Source organism: Heterodontus francisci, chromosome 41 (assembly GCF_036365525.1).
Source record: "Heterodontus francisci isolate sHetFra1 chromosome 41, sHetFra1.hap1, whole genome shotgun sequence".
NCBI classification, from domain to species: domain Eukaryota; kingdom Metazoa; phylum Chordata; class Chondrichthyes; order Heterodontiformes; family Heterodontidae; genus Heterodontus; species Heterodontus francisci.
Window position 1 is genome coordinate 21,864,699 of NC_090411.1, and position 7,864 is coordinate 21,872,562.

Sequence of the window (7,864 nt, forward strand, 5' to 3'; positions counted from 1 at the left end):
GGGGCATATTCCTTGCTAATCTCCCCTTTGACCTCTGGGAGAGAAACTAGAGAGAGATGTGAGTTCCGGGCCAGGGCACGGGGGCTCTTTAGAGGAAGTTTTGTCCAGTTGGTGACTGGAAGGAAGGGAAGCAGCACAGGCAGCTGAACTAAAGGCCTCGATCTTCGTGACAAAGAGGTCCATGAGCTCCTCGGACTTATTATTGGAGGTGAGGGTGGAGGAGAGAAATGAGAGGGGTTTACGAAGATGGTTTACAATAGAGAAGCGAAGCCAGGGGTTATCTTTGCATTCCAGGATAGTAATCAGTTTTGGGAGAATAGAGCAAGACCCAAAAGTGCTTTATGTGATGTAGCCAGGTCTGGTAGTGAATGGCTGAAGCAGTTGTCCACCATATCCTTCACAACTGCATTCTTCGGACTTGAGGGAGAGGAGATGAGGGCCGTACCGGGGGAAGTGCCAGGGTGAGAGAGAGTAATGGCTTTACTGGGGACTAGGGCATCACAGTTGGAGGTGAGGGTGCAGTTGAGCAAATCAGTAGCTGCTGAAATGTTGTGATCAGAGAGCCAAAGGCAGTTGTAAATGAATTGGAAGATAGCATTCCGGGGTGGATACAGAAAGAGGTAGTGTTGGGGCGTAGAAGGGGCAAGTGTGTGGAGAGTGATACAAGAAAGTGATCAGAGTTGGCATTATCCGATGGGAGAAGCAAGCCCACGTTAGATGGCAAGGTCAAGGGGGGTAGCTGTGAGAATGGGTTGGGGAGTTTACATGAAGCGAGAGATATAGTGAGAATACGATGGCGGTGAACTCAAAGGGGAACGAGAATGATGAGTTGAGATGGAGGTTGAAATCACCGAGAATGAGAAGCAGTTTGGTGCAGAGGCTGAGGGAGGAAAGCAGTGAAGATATCTCGGTGAAAATGTTATTATCATGCTTACGTGGGCAGTCGAGAATGAAGATTTTGAATAAGAGGTGAGAGGGATGGAGCAAGGTGAGATGCTCAAAGGAGGAGAAAGTGCCAGAGGAGTAAGGGTTCAGGCCAAGGTGTGATTTGGTGATAAGCACCACACTGGCACCGACAGTCTTGACAGGGCAGGTATTGGAAGGTATAGCCAGGTGGGCAGGCTTCATTTAGGAGGAAGGTGTCATCACCCCTCAGTCAGGTTTCCGTTAAGGCCATGATGTCGATGCAATCTTCAAAAATAAGTTCATTTTTGGCAAGGGCCTTGTTTGCAAGTGAACGGGTATTCTGGAGGGAGTTGAGCAGAGGGGTGGTGAGAGCTGATCCACTGACAGATTCCACAGGGTCAGAAGTGGGAGGGGTGAGTTGGACAGGAAGGAGATTGCCAAGAATAGCCCGCGGCGGACACTCTGGGCGGGAATTTCGGCGGAATAGTAGGATGGGGCAATTGGGCTTGCTGTTCCTAACGAGCCAGCGCCGAGTGCCTCGATGAGGATGTCAAGGGAGGCACAGAGGGAAGCTGTAGGCTCATCTAAGAGGGAGTCAAGCCTGGCATGGTGCAAAAGAGCAGGAAGGCCGAGCAGGACCTTGAAGGGTTGGGGTAGGGAATTGGGAGGTCCACGATCACAGTCCTGAATGCCGTTCCGGCCGAGCAGGACCTTGAAGGGTTGGGGTAGGGAATTGGGAGGTCCACGATCACAGTCCTGAACGCCGTTCCTGATTGTCGTCAGAATTTTTAGTTGTAGTTTAAGCTAGACATTTTCTCGGGTTCGGTACAGTCCTGTATGCAGACCTCACATCCATGCCACAAAGTGCATTTTAACTTCAATGGAAAAGAAAATGGAGCGCAGTGAAAAGCAGGCTGCTGATTTGCTGTGAGCCCATTTTGCACGATTGATGCAGACCAATTTCACCCCTTCTGTCAACTACAGAGCGGTTAATTTAACCTCAGCGGTGGGGAAAAGAATGCAAAGCATCAGTAGGGATGATATTAATAATCAGTTGGAAGGGTGAGGCTTGATAGAAAAAGGCTTCAGAAAAGAGGTCTAGTTTGCCAAACCTGATCCTGTGATACTTGATACTGTGGTATCGTAGCTCAGTGAGATTTGGTAGATGTCATCCATTTGGAGTTCCAAAAAGATTTTGATAAACATGGAACATAGAACAGTACAGCACAGTACAGGCCCTTCGGCCCACGATGTTGTGCCGAACCTTTCACCTACTCTAAGATCAAACTACCTACCTACCCTTCATTCTACTATCATCCATGTACCTGTTCCAAGAGTTGCTTAAATGTCCCTAATGTATCTGCTTCTACTACCACCGCTGGCAGCGCATTCCACGCACCCACCACTCTCTGTGTTAAGAACCTACCTCTGACATCTCCCCGAAACCTTCCTCCAATCACCTTAAAATTATGCCCCCTGGTGATAGCCCTTTCCACCCTGGGAAAAAGTCTCTGGCTATCCACTCTATCTATGCCTCTCATCATCTTGTACCCCTCTATCAAGTCACCTCTCATCCTTCTTCGCTCCAATGAGAAAAGCCCTAGCTCCCTCAATCTTTCTTCGTAAGACATGCCCTCCAGTCCAGGCAGCATCCTGGTAAATCTCCTCTGCACCCTCTCTAAAGCTTCCACATCCTTCCTATAATGAGGCGACCAGAACTGAACACAATATTCTAAGTGTGGTCGAACCAGGGCCTTATGGAGCTGCAGCATAACTTCGCGGCTCTTAAACTCAATCCCCCTGTTAATGAAAGCCAACACACCATACGCCTTCTTAACAACCCTATCAACTTGAGTGGCAACTTTGAGCGATCTATGGACATGGACCCCAAGATCCCTCTGTTCCTCCACACTACCAAGAATCCTGTCTTTAAGCCTGTATTCTGCATTCAAATTCGACGTTCCAAAATGAATCACTTCACACTTTTCCAGGTTGAACTCCATCTGCCACTTCTCAGCCCAGCTCTGCATCCTGTCAATGTCCCGTTGCAACCTACAACAGTCTTCCACACTATCCACAACTCCAGCAATCTTTGTGTTCGGCAAACTTGCTAACCCAGCCTTCCAATTCCTCATCCAAGTCATTTTAAAAATCACAAAGAGCAGAGGTCCCAGAACAGATCCCTGCGGAACACCACTGGTCACCGAGCTCCATGCTGAATACTTTCCATCTATGGGCCAGCCAATTTTGTATCCAGACAGCCAACTTTCCCTGTATCTCATGCCTCCTTACTTTCTGAATGAGCCTACCATGGGGAACCTTATCAAACGCCTTGCTAAAATCCATATACACCACATCCACTGCTCTTCCTTCATCAATGTGTTTTGTCACATCTTCAAAGAATTCAATAAGGCTTGTGAGGCATGACTGTCTCTAATCAAACCATGCTTTTCCAAATAATCATAAATCCTGTCTCTCAGAATCCTCTCCAATAATTTTCCCACTACCGACGTAAGACTGACTGGTCTATAATTCCCAGGGTTATCCCTATTCCCTTTCTTGAACAAGGGAATAACATTTGCCATCCTCCAATCATCTGGTACTACTCCAGTGGACAGTGAGGATGCAAAGATCATCGCCAAAGGCGCGGCAATCTCTTCCCTCGCTTCTCGTAATATCCTTGGGTATATCCCGTCTGGCCCCAGGGACGTATCTGTCCTCATATCATTCAAACTTTCCAGCACATCCTCCCTCTTAACATCAACCTGTTCCACGCTGTCCTCACAAACGACCAGGTCCCTCTCACTAGTGAATACTGAAGCAAAGTATTCATTTAGGACCTCCCCTACCTCTTCCGACTCCAGGCACAAGTTCCCTCCACTATCCCTGATCGGCCCTACCCTCACTCTGGCCATCCTCTTGTTCCTCACATAAGCGTAGAACGCCTTGGGATTTTCTTTAATCCTGCCCGCCAAGACCTTTTCATGTCCCCTTCTAGCTCTCCTCTAAGTCCATTTTTCAGTTCCTTCCTGGCTACCTTGTAACCCTCTAGAGCCCTGTCTGATCCTTGCTTCCTCAACCTTAAGTAAGCTTCCTTCTTCCTCTTGACTAGCTGTTCCACATCTCTTGTCATCCAAAGTTCCTTCACCCTACCATCCCTTCCTTGCCTCATCGGGACAAACCTATCCAGCAGTCGCAGCAAGTGCTCCCTAAACAACCTCCACATTTCTGTCGTGCATTTCCCTGAGAACATCTGTTCCCAATTAATGCTCCCCAGTTCCTGCCTAATGCCAAGCACCAAGTCCAACATAGCTTCCCCTCTAGTCGGCCTATCTACATATTGATACATAAAATGTTATGTCAGGAACTTAAGTCCGTTGATGGATTGCAAATTGGCTCAAGTTGGGTAGAGAGTGGGCAGGTTTTAGGTAGAGCTGCTGCCAGACAGGTTGCGGTCACCAGTGGGCTGGGCCAGTGCTTATTGGTGTAACCTCCGTTTTTTATTATTGATCTGGAGCAGGACGTAGATAGTACAGTTGTTAAATATGCGGCAGAGTCAAGATTTTAGAAGAAGTCAAATTGGACAAGTTTGCCCAAAACTGGCAAATGTTCCTCGGTGTAGTTAATCGTGTGACAGATGTCGGGTTGATAGTACAAGTGAGAAGCAGGCTGAATATGGGAAGTTCAGAGGGGAAGTGAAAAAAGAATTGAGAGAAGCAAGGAGAGAGTATGAGTAGAGACTAGCAGCTAACATAAAAGGGAATCCAAAAGTCTTCTATAGGCATATAAATAGTAGGAGATGGTGGTAAAAGGAGGAGTGGGCCTGATGACTGGAGCATTGCCAGTGTTACACCGTTGTTCATAAAGGGTGTAAGGATAAGTTCAACAACTACAGGCCAGTCATTCTAACCTCGGTGCTGGGAAAGCTTTTAGAAACGATAATCCAGGACAAAATTAACAGTCGCTTTGCAAATGTGGATTAATGAAGGGAAGGCGGCACAAATTTAAGAAGGGCAAATTGCGTTTCCCGACCTTAATTGAGTTTTGTGATGAGTTAACAGAGAGAATTGATGAGCGTGATGCTGAGTGACAGGAAACAGAGAGTAGTGCTGAGCGGTTGTTTTGCAGACTAGAAGAAGGTATATAGTGGTGTTCCCCCGGGGTCAGTATTCAGACCACTGCTTTACTTGATCTATGTTAATGACCTCGACTTGGGTGCGCAGGGCACAGTGATGGACTTGAAGAGGACATAGACAGGCTGGTGGAATGGGCGGACACGTGGCAGATGAAATTTAATGCAGAGAAGTGTGAAGTGATACATTTTGGTAGGAAGAACGAGGAGAGGCAATACAAAATAAAGGATACAATTCTAAAGGGGTGCAGGAGCAGAGGGACCTGGCGGTATATGTGCACAGATCATTGAAGCTGGCTGGGCAGTTTGAGGAAGCGCTTAATAAGGCATACGGGATCCTGGGCTTTAGAAATAGAGGCATAGAGTACATAGAGTTATGGTGAACCTTTATAAAACACTGATTCGACCTCAACTGCAGTATTGTGTCCAATTCTGGGCACCACACTTTAGGAAGGATGTGAAGGCACTAGAGAGGATGAAGAAAAGATTTTTGAGGATGGTTCTAGGGATGAGGGACTTCAGTTACATGGATAGATTGGAGAAGCTGGGGCCGTTCTCCTTAGAGAAGGTTGAGAGGAGATTTGATAGCAGTGTTCAAAATCATGAGGGGTCCGGACAGAGCAGATCAGGAAGAAACTGTCCCCATTGGTGGAAGGGTCAAGAACCAGAAGACACCGATTTAAGGTGAATGGCAAAAGGACTAAAGGCGACGTGAGGAAAAACTTTTTGATGCAGCGAGTGCTTAGGATCTGGAATGTACTGCCTGAGAGTGTGGTGGAGGCAGATGCAATTATGGCTTTCAAAAGAGAATTGGACAATTACCTGACGAGAAATACAATTTACAGGGAAAAGGCGGGGAGTGGGACTCGCTGAGTTGCTCTTGCAGACAGCTGGCACGGACACGACATAAGGCCTCCTTTTGTGCTGTAACCATTCTATGATTCTGCGTGTGCAGTTCTGCACAGTTGGTTGTTGCATGGTCACTCACACCCTGCAAGACACGCAACTGCTTTAAAAAGTTTATGTTCCACAGCAGCCTCTGACAATGACGTACGTACGTGTGGACAGGCACAACCCTCTCCCATCTGATTGGTAGAATACTGGCAATCTACATACCTATGAAGCAGTTTCACTGACAAAGGAAAAAACAGCAACTTCTGTCAACTAATCTTCTGTTCCAATTAGAAATCCAGAGAAAAATATGCCGACAGTGAAACCGTCAGCAGTTATACGTCTTTGGACACAATCAGTCTGACGTAAAAGAGGGAGGGCAAATGGGGCCTGAGGACACCGTAACCTATACTGGTATCGCTTCTCGGCCTTTTGGCTAAGATCAAGTGTAGTATCTGTTCTTATCAGTTTAATATCTGATATGTCCCTTATCTGGGGACCATATATTAAATTGATTTTTGGAGCAGGGAGATGGAATAGGGGCTTGCTTCGTCCACTCCACGCATCGACCTGGTATTGCAGTATCTCTGGGAACGGTGCACCTCCCTTTCAGGGAATTTTTAAAATCTAAAAACAGTATTCTAAATGTTTGCAAACTGTACATGCTCCTCTGCTCGCAGCATCCTCGAGTGGCAGGTTCTGTCGTAAGTTCCGCACGTCAAACTGCCACGTGACGCTGTGAGTTGTTGTTTTTGGCGCCTGTCGCCAAGCTGCTGTAGCCACTTGTCGTCGTGGTAGTGCACGCCAGTCCACAGGATGTAGCTCCATTTCCTTCTTCCGCCAGCTAGTGACTCCCAGCTCTGATAGTACACGCTGCCCCATTTGTCCTCTGGTCTTGGCTACCTCACCGTACGCAAGGCGCTTGGGTACTCGACCGTCTTCCATCCTGCGGACGTGTCCCATCCGCCGTCTGTTACATTCGTGCCAGCACACTTGGGAGCTCTGCCTTTGGGCAGGACTGCCGCATTTGTGATGTTGTCCTGCCAGGATATACCCATAATGTGCCGCAGACAGCAAAGATGGAAATTATTCAGCTTCTTTTCCTGGTAGCTGCACGTCGCCCATGTTTCACAGCCATACAGCAGGGTGCTGAGAACACAGGCCTTATAAACAGTGCTGAGAACACAGGCCTTTCAACAATCAGCTTGGTCCTAAGGGTCCGCCTGCTCTTATCTCATGTGCATTTCGCGAGTCGGCAAAGCTGGTAACTGCTTTCCCTATGCACGTATCGAGCTCTACATCAAGGCACTGATTGTCTGTCACGGTGGACCCAAGAGAGTAGATCTGCTAGCCACTTCCAGTGGGGTGTTGTTTAGTGCGATCAGGCGCGGAGACGCAAACCTTGACCCATGACCTTTGAGAACAAGTTACAGGCATGGGAGAGACAGTCTGTGAGTCTTTGTAACTGAGCAAAGATGGTACATAAACAAATTTTGCAGTCGAGTATCCCACATTTGGGGACATCGCAGGCGTCAGCACACCCAAAGGGCAATGGGTTAGCTTGGTCCCGGGAGAACTTTTTCCCCCCCAAAAATATACTTTATTCATAAAAATCTGTGAAAAAAATGCATTACAAAACAGTTCAAAACAGTACCAAGCTGACATTCCAAAAAGTGCAAAGGAAATCAGTTTTCTTCGAGACAGGAGTGAGTTGCCTCACAACCCTTCCATTCTATTTTTCATGCCATGTGCATTTTACAGCAAACCCATATTTGGTGTATACAGCCTGAGGGGTTTCCCATGGGTCCAGTCCCTCAGTTCACTTTGGTGGGAGTACCTTACACAGTGGTCTTTCCCCATTGAGCCTTTACAGGGTCTGTCCCAAGCTTTAGTGCGTCCCTCAGCACGTAGTCCTGGACCTTGGAATGTGCCAGT

At 47.5% G+C, this 7,864-nt stretch overlaps 1 non-coding gene across 1 annotated transcript; it reads left to right on the plus strand.

The window, feature by feature from the left end:
* The first annotated feature begins 6,345 nt into the window (after window positions 1-6,345).
* On the plus strand, window positions 6,346-6,536 carry LOC137355212 (U2 spliceosomal RNA). Its single transcript, XR_010970848.1, has one exon. It is a non-coding gene; the product is annotated as a U2 spliceosomal RNA (small nuclear RNA).
* Window positions 6,537-7,864: the final 1,328 nt, after the last annotated feature.